The 13,686-nt window shown below is 35.9% G+C and overlaps 1 protein-coding gene across 1 annotated transcript in view; it reads left to right on the top strand.

Annotated features, from left to right (window-relative positions):
• TFEC (transcription factor EC) overlaps nucleotides 1-13,686 on the top strand; it is a 97,117-nt gene that overhangs the window by 61,858 nt on the left and 21,573 nt on the right. The gene's annotated exons all lie outside the window — the stretch shown is intronic.

Here is a 13,686-nt window from a genome sequence, read left to right as displayed (position 1 = left end):
TATGTTATACAATTAAAGAGTAAGGATGGACCTTCTCTGGACACAGTAATTCATAGTGCATTATTATTTGTGAAAATAACACCTATCAATAAATGTAACTAAACACACTTTATAGAAAGGATGTTCTTTGTCCTCTCAACTCTAATGTATCTTGGTCACTGTTTTCCACAGATTCTGTCCTCAGGGCTTTAAAACAGGTACTGATAAAGGGAAGTTTCACTTTGGTGAAGGCAGAAGGATTTTCACAGACTTTGACAGTCTACAAAGTTATTTCAGAATACAGAGTCAGGTGCTTGCTTTAAACCACCCACTGGAGGAACATTTCTTTCTGACCAACGAGTATCACTGCCTACAAAAATACCTTAGGAGATAAGAACTCTACACCTCTCTGTTGCCCACTACACAATCCAGTATTAATGGAAGTTAGTTCCATGAATAACTGACGTTTGCATGCCACCTACAGAACTCATACAGTCAGACTGATTTATACATATTTCAATATAGAACATAGTAAAGAAATGCTCCCTGGGGAGTGAATTAATATTTTGGCTTAAATTAACATGAGGTAGGGGAGGATCCTTTCAGGTGTGGTACTGTAATACGGTGATGAGAGGCATGAATTCTGGGGTTTGGATTGGACTCATACTCCCTCAACACCTCTTAAAACTGGATGATGTTAATCTATGCTAATTCCAGCCTCATTAGCCTTTATCTTCAGCCATGAAGGACATCTCTCTCTAAATGTATTGAATACCCTACTCTTGACAAGCAAGGAAATATGCAATAGATTTTATGCCTATCTGGTATCTTACCTGCAAAGATTTGGGACTTCTGCAATGCATGTGGGCCAGATAATGGTATTTAGATTTTTGTTTGTGCTGAGAAAATCACAAGGCTGCTAGGTAAATCAGAGGATAGCATGTATTTCCAAATATCTCCATGCAATACTATGGCAAAATAAAGCCTGCTTTCAACAAGGAATGAATACTGCTTTAGTGTGGAAGCAATCAAGCAGTGTCTCTGCCTCTTCTGTCTTATTTTTTGGCAATGTGTAGTCCAAAAAGGTATGAAGTAAATGGGCATATGGAGGTGATTTCAGGCATTTAGTTCGTGACATACAGTTTTATGATGTCTTTCAGGCAACATCCTAAATCTGTCTGCAAAATTTTGGTCATAAGCTGTGCAATAAAGAAAGATAGAGAGGTAGGTAGAAAATAAGTTTTTTAGATCCAGTTTTTGATTATCACATTTAAACATAACGATGGGGTTTTTAAATCTGAGTTAAAAATGTATATATTAATACAGTGTTGGACTAGGAGACATGATCAGGAATGAGACAACATCAAATTCTCCTGAGAAGAGGAAGTGGGTTTGTGCTGTATTTAAACAAAGACTCACATTAGCTCTTATGTAATTCTGCACAAGGTGCCTGGCTATGGTATCTGCCATGGACATAAAGTAAGAACACAAGTAAGACTAAGTCGCCTATGTACCTGGCTGATTTGGTGTTTGTTTCCTTTTTACACTTCCCCATTGTAATGTTTAAGTATTTTTAGAATTTCATCCTAGATTTTCCCCTCCCTGACAAAGTCCTGAATTTGCCAAAACTGTGCAGAGTAGTGTCTCTAAAATTCTGAAAAAATCTGATCATCTTGGTTTTCAGAATGTGATATAGGGCTTGAGTGTTTTTTCAACAAAATTTTTTCTTGAACAAGCCAAATTCATTAAGCCATTTTCTTTTCTCATTTTTCTCAATAGACAGTGGCTGATATTAGTGCTATCTGTTGTGTGTTGCAGTGAATTAATGTTTGCTTTAGTTAGATGCACCCATGTACCATTTTAATGGCACATTAAATGAGGACATTGAATTCTGTGAGACCACTCATGTGCATAATTGCTCAGAGGCTCATTGTCTGACCCTGAATTAATGAATTACAGTAATGTATTAGTAGAATCAGAGAAGTGAAAACAAGAACATTCCTCCATCTCTTATTAAAATAATTACAGCTTCTGAAGAGTGGATTGTCTGGCTTTTATTGTGTTTGGACTCAAATTCATAATTTCATAAAATTCTGGGTTTGGGTGGCAATTTAAGAATTGCTCAAAGTAGGAAATTCTCTGGCTGTGTTTCTATTGCTTTTAATAGTACCCTAATGGTAGAAACCTATTTTTAATAATAGTTTTCTGGAAGTTCAGTTAAAATATAAGACGAGGTTCTCCCTATATGTAAGAGGTCTTTATTCTTCTGAAAGTATTTATAAACCCAGTTATATCTTTGTCCAGAAAACATAGATGAAATCAAATCATAATTGTTCTTGATGATTACACCAATTTAAAGTAATTTTTCCTTATAATAATAATTTAGTTTTATGAAACTGTTTACTAACAGACAGCATCTTATTTATCTGTATTGCAAGAAATTAATATCTTCTCTAAGTATCCTATTAAAAACAACAGGTTTCTTTCTGTCTTTATAGAAAACATTGCAAAAATGAAACAAAGAATATATGAGTGAGTTTCAGAAGCAAACTAATGCTATGTATGTCAGATATGGTGACAGACATTTGAAAAATATACATTTTCCATTTTTATCAGACTTCTATTCTTATTCAAAATCCTCACAGTCTATTCAACATTCTGTAGTGAATTATAAGTTTATTAACTTCCAAATGCTCAGAACACAGGAAATGTAAATGTGCAGGTCTGTTAATGTAAAGCATATATGACACCATCATTAAAAGTTTAGGACAAGTTCTAAAAAACTGTGGTCTACGTTCCTTTTAATATCTGAAAAATGGAAGTTTAAGAAACATGCAATATTAAGACAGATGTGGAAAGCATTAATCACAGTGAAGAGAGCCAGAAAAGAGAAGAGTTATACCATAAGATCTCTGTGCTTTTCAGGGTGTGATTTAACAGTGTGCAACCTCATGAACGTCTACTTGTTACTAAACATTGTTTTATTTTGTTAATATAGGTAGACAGCCATAGGACTCATCAGAAACCCCAGTAATTTAGCAAGCACAACAGTGATCTCTATGAAAACATTTGGCATTTCACCAGTACTTTAATTCAGAAATAACTACTGTAGCCCAGATAATCACTGTACTGCTATTGGGATAATGTCCTCTACTTGACATGCAGTCCACTAAAACTTACATCAAAAGCATTAGGAGTTTGACTGGCTTGGAATGAGAATAAAATGAGTGAATATTTATGTTCTGCAAGGGCACAGGCTTCTCTTGCATTGTGCTGGGTGGAACCAGCCAGAAAAAAAAAAAAAAAAAAAAAAAAAAAAGTGAACATTTCCAAGGATTCTAAGTTATCTTTTGTTCTGGTGCACAAGAAAACAAGAGCTTTCAAAAGTGTTCTTGAAGAATCTTGGGGAGAGAGAGTCTGCAGCAGTTAGATGGCTGGTGGTGAGAGCTAAGGAGTAGTGTGTAGAGTAGTGCTTGGGGCAGAGTACTACCATAAACTGGACTTCAAAAAATCACCAGCAGTGGCCCAGCTGGTGATGATGAATCAGTCGAGCTCACTGTTGCTGGTGTTGCAGATACTAAATGACTAAACAAAATGGAGCAGTTCCTTTCGGATTGCTTGGGAGAAAATAGAAAGCCTCTCCCTGGAAAACCTTTTCACTGAGTTTTTACCATGTCCAGTGTGAAATAGAGCCAAGAAAAAATGTTTCTATGTTGATTTATTCATAATATTTAAGAAATGTTTTCTTTAATTATCCATTTGAATGAGCTTGCCGACAAGAATGTTTCCTGAAAACAATGGTTTTTAACCAATGGAAAGCACATATTTTTTTTTTCATATATATGGATAAATTCACCATAACTGTGATCTGAAGAATTACCCTCACTCAGGGAATAGAATAGCATTGGTAGTTCTAGACAAAGATGGAGCAAATATCTGTTAAAACAAGTTATATATAAAAAATAATTTCCAAAATAATTTCCAAAATGGTTCTTTGCTTTGAAGGAAAGTAATACTTAAAGATTTGAAACTTCATTAATTCCTCCAACAGCTCCAGCTCTAACTGCATACTGAAGTCTCTATGGTGTCATTGGTACTTTGAAGTTCACATCACCTCAGAAATTTAGAGCTCTCACGAGCAATGAATCTGTTGTTGGGAAGTTCGTCCATCTGTGAAGCTAACCAAATTTCTTCAGTACCCCTTTGGATCTGACTTGATGTATATGCTGTTTATATGCTGCAAAAATGCTCACTAACAGAGAGGGGAAGTAAAAGCACCTGGGCACACTGAAAGGCAGAGGTTTTTCTAGCTGTTAGGTGGCAGGGCTGAGCTGGGGGGCCAGCTGGGCATGGGGAACGGTGGCAAGCGGGGAGCACAGTGCTGTGCGAATGTGTTGCCTTGCTATCGGTCACCTCTTGAGGGATCCTGCAAGGCTTCGATGTTTCACTTGCATAACTTCATTTCATACTTTCATAGCAAACTATTTCACAAAGATTGGGAGCTGTGGTCTACTTCCAGCCCACCTTGGAGTCAAGTCAGTTGGGATTGCTCCACTTCTGTCACTCCTGCAGGAAAAGAGCTTATGGAGAAAATCCTTAGTTGCCTTGTGGCTCACTTGTATTTGTTGAGCTCCTCTGGCATTTGAAAAAATCTTGTGTTGTACAGTCATGGAGCAGAGGTTAGATCAGGACAGGGCAGGATAGATGTTTTCCTTCTCTAATTTTTATGATTCTGTTAACTACAGCTAGTATAAAGTTCTGATTAAATCTGTTAACTCTGCATTTGATTCTGTGGAGACACTACTTATTGATAAAAGTACACTGCACTGTGAAACCTCACTACTATTACAAGGTTTTTGAGCTCACAGTTTCTCATAATGACATTAAAAATTTGTATTTGTATTAATTATTTGTCAAATACTGATGGTCATCGTCTGCACGGATTACAAAAACTGCTGTCTGTCCCATTCCCAGAAATCATACAGAAAAGAGAAATTGAAGTAGGTATCCTCCAAAGTATTTTATTCAATAATTGCTGTGATTATTCAATCATGAAGTAAAACCAGTTTTCCATTAAAGGTGCATATAGTACTGCTGATCTAGGCAGCCCCCTGCTGCATAATCATGAGTATTTTTTATTTAGTGAATACCAATGTCATTCGGCAACCTTTATAAGTTTATAAAATCTGCTGAAGTTAAAACCATTTTAGAGAAAGGGCCAGAGTAAACATTAACAAACTCATTTGCTTAGGTTGGGTAACTTGAAAAGGCGGCATAACATCAATGAAAATGCTTTGTCAATCACATTCTACACTAGATTAGTCTTAAAGTCCAAGGAAGAATCAAAGTTCACCTAAGTATATAAACTTCTGTCTAGCACTCCCTGGTATCATTTCCAAGTTTAATGAAAAAGAAAAATGAAGAAGGAACAGACGGTAGCTATTGAGGAAATAATAGACTCCTCAAAAATAACACTGGTGAGCAAATATTTTATTTGTCTTTTGTCAGTAGTATAAAGATGCTAGCTAGGAAATCGTGTCTTTCAGTTGCAGAGAACTAACAATGGCATGCACAAACTGAGAACTCCTCAGGCCTGTTTTCTGCAGCAGGAGATGTCTTTTGCTATCATTGTCACTGCTGCTTTGAATGTCATACAGATGCCAGATGAAGGTTTGTTTGCGTGTTTCATACAGCATTGTAATTTGAGGCTGAAATGGGCAATGTATAGCTCTCTTGCCTGCTCTAAGTACTCCAAATAGATCAAGTAGGAGTGTTTGCAATTTACCTGATGCTGTAAAAATGTCTTCACAGCATAGAGCATACAATATTTTGGGTCAGGAGAACTGTGGTCCACTTTTACATAGCTGCAGCATTCAAAAGCTGTGAAAAATGTCCACATAGCTCAGCTCTGTCTCTAACTCTCTAACAGCACAATATCTAATGACTCATCTATTTTAGGGATAGATCTCTCTGGCTGAAAGGAGCCAGAAGACTCAAGGTTCAGGCAACTGGAGTAAATATTTTCACAGCTATGAAATGAAGGAAAAATTCATTTTTTTACTCTTTGGTTTTCCCTTTTAGAAAGGTAAATAGACATAAATGGATGTATTATTCTAAAATATACAGTTGTTTGTATGCAGGTACCTTTTACAAACAGTCTTTGTCTCATAGCTTAACATATGTTGAACAGTGGTAAGAGAAAAGGATAGATAAAACAAGTTTCTATTTCTCCTAATATGCAATCCTCACTAACTCTAAGCCCCTGTGCAGCAGGATCTGCAAGCAAATTCCTGCTCCTTGGGGCCACCAGGCAGATTCTGTCTTATCCCAAAGCCCTGATGCACAGCCCCTGCTTTGTGTCTCTTGTTGTCTATATATGGCAATGTAAGACCTGAAGTCCTTAGGAGATAACAGATAATAAGGCTACATTAAGCCCCTTGGAGTCTGTAATGTATAGGTTATGATCACTTCTGGAGCTAAATTTTATGAATTTCTGTCAGTGGCATTTACACAGGTTGAATAAAAGACCTGTGAGCTCAGAAGCAACAACAGTGGCCACTTTGTTCTCCAGACACAGTCAAACTTCTTACTGAAAGATAAAGTTAAGTTGTGGAAAACACAGATTTCTTGAAGGTCATTTTGAGAAATAAACTGAAAGATGCAACTGCTTTTCTTACCACCTCCTTCTCCATCAGCCAACGGCTTCTATGACCTTTCCTACATGTGTACAGTAGTTTATGAAGTAGTTAACTATGCATTTATATTTACACTAGAAATAAACACTTGTGAATATATCTGAAATCAACAGTTACAGAAAGGAATTCCAACCAAAACAAAATTCTGTATGATACATGTTAATCCATATGAACATGTTAGATCATATAAATCATTAAATACCTTACTGTAATGTATTCGGATACTTAGGTGATGTGTGAAATGTAAGAGGACATAATATAAAGCATATAAAATATATAATATAAATACTGGTAATAGAGATGTTAGCATCTATATTTAAGAGAAAATGACCCATATTCTAATCTTGTAAGAAAACCCAGTTTTCACTTGTTCCTCAGCCTCAAATTTTAACTTTTCTTGTGTTTTTGTGTTGATATTTGTTCACTGTATTTAGAGGATGTATTTGAATGGTTTGGTATATGCATTTACATATGGTAGCCAGAGAAATAGAAGGTAGATGGAACCACGAATTAGTACATTAGCTGGTGTTGCTCATGAAATAATCTTAATAAAACGGCTAACAGAGCTGTCACTTAGTTGTCATCTTTGGGTTTCAGACCCTGAAGGTTAGTGGGACAGTACTCCTGTGACATTTGATTTCCACCTACAAGTTGGACGATGACAATACTACATCACTTCACTTTTGGTCTGTGTCTGTTATGTTAGTTTTGTAACCAGGAGAACCAAGAGCAGCTAAAAACATATAGTTAAGAGATAACAACTGCAAGAACAGAACTCTCTTACAAAAGGCTGATTCTCCAGAAAATTCCTTTGCTTGGTCATATTTGATCAGACATTTATCTAGACAATGGACTTCTATGTATATGATCAGGGCAGGAATGTACTGTAACTGGGAATATGAAGAGAGTTCATTTTTCTTTGATGAATAATGAACCAGCTTGATGATCATTATTTGAAGATAAAAAATGAACCAGTTTTCATGCATAATATATAATATGTAATATAATATATCTGAACATTAAGTCCCTGGTTGAGGAGTGTGTAATTATGAACCATGTTAAAGATAAATATAGAAGGAGATACAATTTGTTCAAAGGAAAACAAGTTTGAAAAGGGAAGCATTTGCTTTTTTGCTGTTCTCTTTAAATAACAAAAAGAGGAACTGGAACTTTTAGGTATTAGTTATTACTAAAAAACATCTATTTTCAAATAAAAGTATTATGTACTGCAGTTACAAAAGGACCTAAAACATTTAGCTTTGAATAGGATCTTCTTGTTCTAGACACTAAAACCAGTATACTACAACTTTTTTGAGAGTTGACAGTGTAAACACATCCTTGCAAAGAAAAAGGTTATCACAGTTTATATTGTTCAACATTCTTCAAGCAACACAGTAATTACAGAAGAAAGCCAGAGGTTGAACCTTAGTCTTCTAAGTACAGAACCCGTATTGACCCACGAGATTATGCATCCTGTGTGCAATACCTTTGAATTAGATGCAAAGTCACAATTTAGTAAAATACACATAGATGATATAAGAATTACTCCAGTTTTCCCTGTGTCAAAAATGGAAGACACCTGGTTTGTCAGATATTACCATTTAGAAAATGGATTTGCAATGACTGGTTTATTAAACACTTATTGATCAATTCACTATTTGGCCAAATTTAGTGCACAGATGAAGTTAAGCTGAGAACTTCAAAGACTGAAAAAAAGTTTTGTTTACCTCTCATGAATAAACAGGAAATGAATGACAAGGAATTAAGTATGTAGTTTTTAAGTTTTTTACCCCAGTAACACAAATACTAAACAAACTTTTACTTGATATATAAAATGGACTGTGGACACAGTTTCAAATTTAGACTTATACATTTTGGATGCATATATGGGATAGCAGTATAAAAATTTTGTAAAATCCCTGCTTTGATTTTTTAATTAAAATGAATGAGCAAGAACCAGATTGAAATGGATGGGTGCTAATATATTTTTTGTGGCTAAGAAGGAGAAGTAGCCTCATTTTACAAAACTGTTCTTTGAAGTGATTCTATCAATTAGGTTCATGAATACATGATTTAAGTGGGATATATTTAGGAGTGGGAAAGGATAAAGTATTGTATTAATATTTTACATGGGAACACTTTGTTCTAGATGCAGTCTGAGCAAGTAGTAATTTTTACCAAGCAGTAAAAGAAATTTTCTCTTGCAGATACAGTACTCAACCTTTCAGGTTAGGCAGCAACATTGTTTCTTCTTGTCAAAAGTAAAGCCGCCCGTGTCGTTTGAGTTTGCTGTCTGTAGGTGCAGTATAGGCAATCTGACCATGCGTAATAGGGGCAATGATCCTCAGAACTGTCTGTACTGTACAACAACTGCTCTGCATGTGTGCCACACTTCTGTTACTGCAGGAAAAACAGGCATGTAGACACACTTGGTGAGCTGCATGCTTGCAGTTATTAACCCTGGAGAAGAGGGTAGCGAAGGAAATTTCTGCTAGCAGGACTATTCTTGCATTTTTCTTCCCACTTGCCCTCTTTTTCATGAGCTCATATGACCTGGGCAGAACAAAGACCTCTGGTAGATGAAGTCTTGTCCTCACCTCTGCATTTTATACGGGAATCTTGACCCTTCTGATTATATACTTGGGCTTGTGAATGTGACCGGGAGAAATGGTAGCTGGAAATAAGCTTCTACTAACAAGACAGCTCATCCTGCTGCCTGTTCCCAAGTCCTTCAAGGGAAGTCAGGCTGGATGATGAATTGTTTTGACCTGTCAGGACAGTCCAGATACCTGTGGTGAAAAGCTCTTGGTATCCTAGGCTTTAACAGTTTTATGCAACTAGAATATATACAAGGTGTCTGCTTTTTAAAATTGTATATAGCCCCCATCACTTCCATGATTAGTGACATCCTTTTGGATGTATGGAGAATTGTTTGCTACTGTAATTAGTCTTTATAGTTACTCCTGCATATCCAGGGTTTGTTGATGATGGCCTTCTTTTTGAATGCATATTAATAAAATGCAATACAGATTGTATAGAAAGTAACTGAACAGGATTCTTTTCAGGTTAAGAGGAAAGCTAAAGAGCTGATAAAAGATTTTGTTAAAAGAGAAGATATTAATGAAGTGCTCCAAGAATCAATCCTCTGCCTCAGTTTATGTAATATTTTCATTAGTGACCTTGGTAGAAAAAATACGTTTATGCTGATGAAATTTACTGAGGTAGCAAAAGTACAAAGTATTGCCAATACAAAGGAGGATGAGGATATCACAGAGGAAGAATTATATGACTGTGATGACAGAATAGTATAAATGGAAAGAATGTAATAGTACTGAGTGCAAGGTCATTCATTTAAATACTAATAACAGGAATGTCTGCAGTAAGCTGAGAGCTCATTAACTGGAGATGACAGAGAAAGATCTGGCTACATTAGTTGCTCAGAGGATGACTATAAGCCATCAAAATGATGGGACTGCAAAAAGGAGATAAATATGATCTTAGGATCCATCATGAGAGAGATTTCCGAGACACAAGGAAATATCCACTGCGGAATTCACCAGGTACAAAACTTTTAGAATGCTATAGACAAATAAAGTTGTCCACCCTTTAGAAAAACTAATTCAAAGAAGGAAAGGTAGAGAGAGGCCTGTTAGGACATATCATAGCATGGAAAGTCTGGCTAAAGAAGTATGGCCTGTTCAACTTAGCAAACCAAAGCCTTAAGGGAGATATGGTCACTCACAATAATCACTTGGGAATGTTAAACAATGAAATATGTAAGTTAAAGGAACACAAAAGCAAAATAAAATTTATCTACAAATGGAAATAAAAAGAAAGCTTTTTAGCAGTAATTTGCCATCATTCAACTTTTGGAACATACTCCAAATAAAAATATCAGAGTAGTGAAAGTTAATTGATTTTAGACAGAGAATTACTAGTTTATGAAATGGATTATGTGATGATATGTTAAATGAACCCAATATCCAGGAAATGTTTTCTAGTCCAGACTGGGCATTACCACATTCAGCATAATTTTTAAATTAAGAAAAATCTAGCTGACTTTGGAAGAGGGTTGGGTTGTTATTTTCTAGGTGTGCAGCACTGACTGTGATAGAGTTATGATCCTTACAGACTTGAATGTTACTGTAAGACAAACACATCATGCAAAGATTAGCCAAAATGGAAAAATGCTTAAGTAGTATGTGATCATGTAAGTGAACAGTATCATGAAAAAAGCTGTCTAGGGACTACAGGTGAATAGGCACAGACCACCTGTATCCATATATTTTATTATCACATTAATAATCCTTCTCTTTCATTCCTGGAAGACATGGAAATTCTATTTGGTTTAAGTCTTCCTTAAAATTATATATTTATCAATAGCTGCATGCTATAATATTTGGAATGCTACATGATTTCCCCTAATGAGGCAATGTTTTTCCAGGCTTAGTAATGTTTTTCTTTTTTTAAAAAAAGCATAAGTTGGTATGAGAGGCTGCAAGTTGTGATCACAGCTGTCCATTGCTAGACATCCATGCAGGTAACAAACCCTTTTTTATCTGCCACACAATCCTGCCTGCATAGCAGTTCAGACCCAAGTATTAAACCTAACAAGCTCCTCTGGATGAGACCTTTACAGTACTTGTCTTGGACACTGCCAGCAAGCACAAGGTCACAGGCTCTTGTGAGGTGCTGCTGAGCTCAAGCCAGGCACTTACGCAGGTTCTTCAGCTGAAGTTTGCTTTTATAATTGGTCTAAGCTTCAAAGTTGAGCATCTTTCAGGACTGAGCCCCATGAATGGAAATTCTCATGTTCCACTCTTTGCACACAGGCATTGAAGATCCCGTGACACTTAATACAAAAGGAAGAACGTTAACCTCAGTGTCCTTGCCAAATGCTAACTTTGTTAATTACGGTCTGCTTTCTTTAATTCTCCTTGCAGTTTTAATTAGATATGGTATTATTCTTTTCCTGTACCACATTGTCACTGGTTATTCCCACTTAACTATTTGCTGTATTAAAGGTTGCTAATCTTTTGTCCAAAGCTGGCTGTATTTTAGAAGCAGGAAAAATGGTTAATTATATACTGCTATTTTTAATATGTGGGTGCTCACCCCTTATGAGCCACTTTCATCTAAATTCTCAGACACACATAAATAAATATGTGTATCATGAATGGAAAGATTGGAAGTTATGTGACTTACTAGGACTTCTCAGAACAACAGAGGTGTGAACCAATATAGCTCACGATACCTGCAGGATAGATTATTTCCTGGACTTATGAATTTTCATACACAAATGTCTGTGTTTCCACATCTCTAAACTGAAAGCAAGAACACGCTTTTTACACAGTGTAATCAGATGGAGTTTTAAAGTGCTTTGAGATTCATCAGATTTGACAGTGTTGTATAATTGTAAAATCATCATTGTACACATACCATATAATTATGCCTTTGGAAATTATTTGTAATTTTAGTAAGATTGCATTGGATTTTTGTAAGATTATGTTAATGTATATATTTATCTTGTAATGTAGCACCAAAAGTCTCAGTACTGCAAAAACTTTCCCTGCTTATATGACATTATAAGAAATAAATTGCATCATGGTGTATGGAGTTTTAGCACATATCCAAGCAACTAGATGTGTCTTGACACACAATTTCTATAATATATTATTCTATGTATTTTAATTTTGTAATTTAAAAATCAGTTATTTCCCAGTTGTCTACATTTCTAAAAGAGCTTCCTGCTTTGACAGACAAAAAAGTATAATTTCTCATGTTGTATCAAAGTTGGCCATTTCTATTTTAAGATTGTCCTATGTTCAGTAACATCAGCAAAGAAATTCCTTGGGATTTTCCATGCTTGATATCAATGCCGGGCAAATTCAGGTAGAAAGTTTCAAAAAAATACTTTGATTCATTTTTGAATTTGCATTTTTAAAACTCCCCCATAATCAGAAATGTGAATATTTCTCAAGAAAGATCCAGTCTGGTTTGCCTTGCTGTTCTTATATGCTTTTTAAAATAAGAGTTTATTTGGAAATTTTCACACTAGGAGCACAGTGAGGTTTCATGAGAGGGTACATATAGAAAGCCTTCAACAGCCACACAGGCTCTATTTAGAGTCAAGAAGAAGAAACAGAGGTGATTCAGTTCACTCTGAGTGTTTAAGACAGGTCAGATTAATCATCCCTTATTTCTTCTCCTGTTCCTGAAACGTGACATTGAGAGTTATTCCTCACACACTAATTCATAGCAGATTTTTCTATGTGTCACCATTTCTGTAGGAACAAAGCAACTGCCAAAGATAGTTTAATGTACTGGTGCTTTATACCCACTTGCCCTATTGTAAGTGTGAAAATGCTGTGCTGGCTAGCTGAGAATGAAGACAGTGTGTCAAAGGGAGATCACCAGTGGCTCTATCTACAAAGAAGCCACTTATCCACCATAGTGGCCGTTACTACATACTTGAGATTTCTACTAAATGTGCAGGAAGAAGCAGTTCATAGTGCAATTGGCACAACTGCTTTTGTACTAGGAGGAATCAGCCAAGCAAATGCTGAAGGGAGACAACAAACCTAAGTCTGGAAGAGATGTATGTATGAAGAAAAGAACCTTTTTTGTGTGTCCTTTTTATGGCTAGATGAGTATGCTGTTTATTCTGTTATCCAAACCTTTAGCACACTGACTGAGATGAAAACAGATTTAAGGAGGGTCAAATCTACCATTCTCTATTTCCCAAGAGTACCCTACCTGTTGATTTTTAAAAATGTTCATATTTGTCACACCAGTGAATGTTTCAATTGGAAAGACAGATTCTGCAGCTCAGAAATTAGCACTTTGAAGGTAGGTGAATGAGTGAGAATTTTGTAGGCTCTCTGTGACAGTACTGTTAAATAGGGTTATTCTCTGATGTCCAAGTTGGGAGAATAATTTAGAACAGTTAACATTAGATCGAAGTTTCTCTTTAATGGCATGGCAGAACACTGGTTTTGACACTCTTAGTGAT

Source organism: Tyto alba, unplaced genomic scaffold (assembly GCF_018691265.1).
Source record: "Tyto alba isolate M040663 unplaced genomic scaffold, T.alba_DEE_v4.0 Super-Scaffold_2, whole genome shotgun sequence".
Taxonomy (NCBI): Eukaryota; Metazoa; Chordata; class Aves; order Strigiformes; family Tytonidae; genus Tyto; species Tyto alba.
Note: the sequence above shows the minus strand (reverse complement) of the source record. Positions and strands in the feature narration are given on the sequence as shown.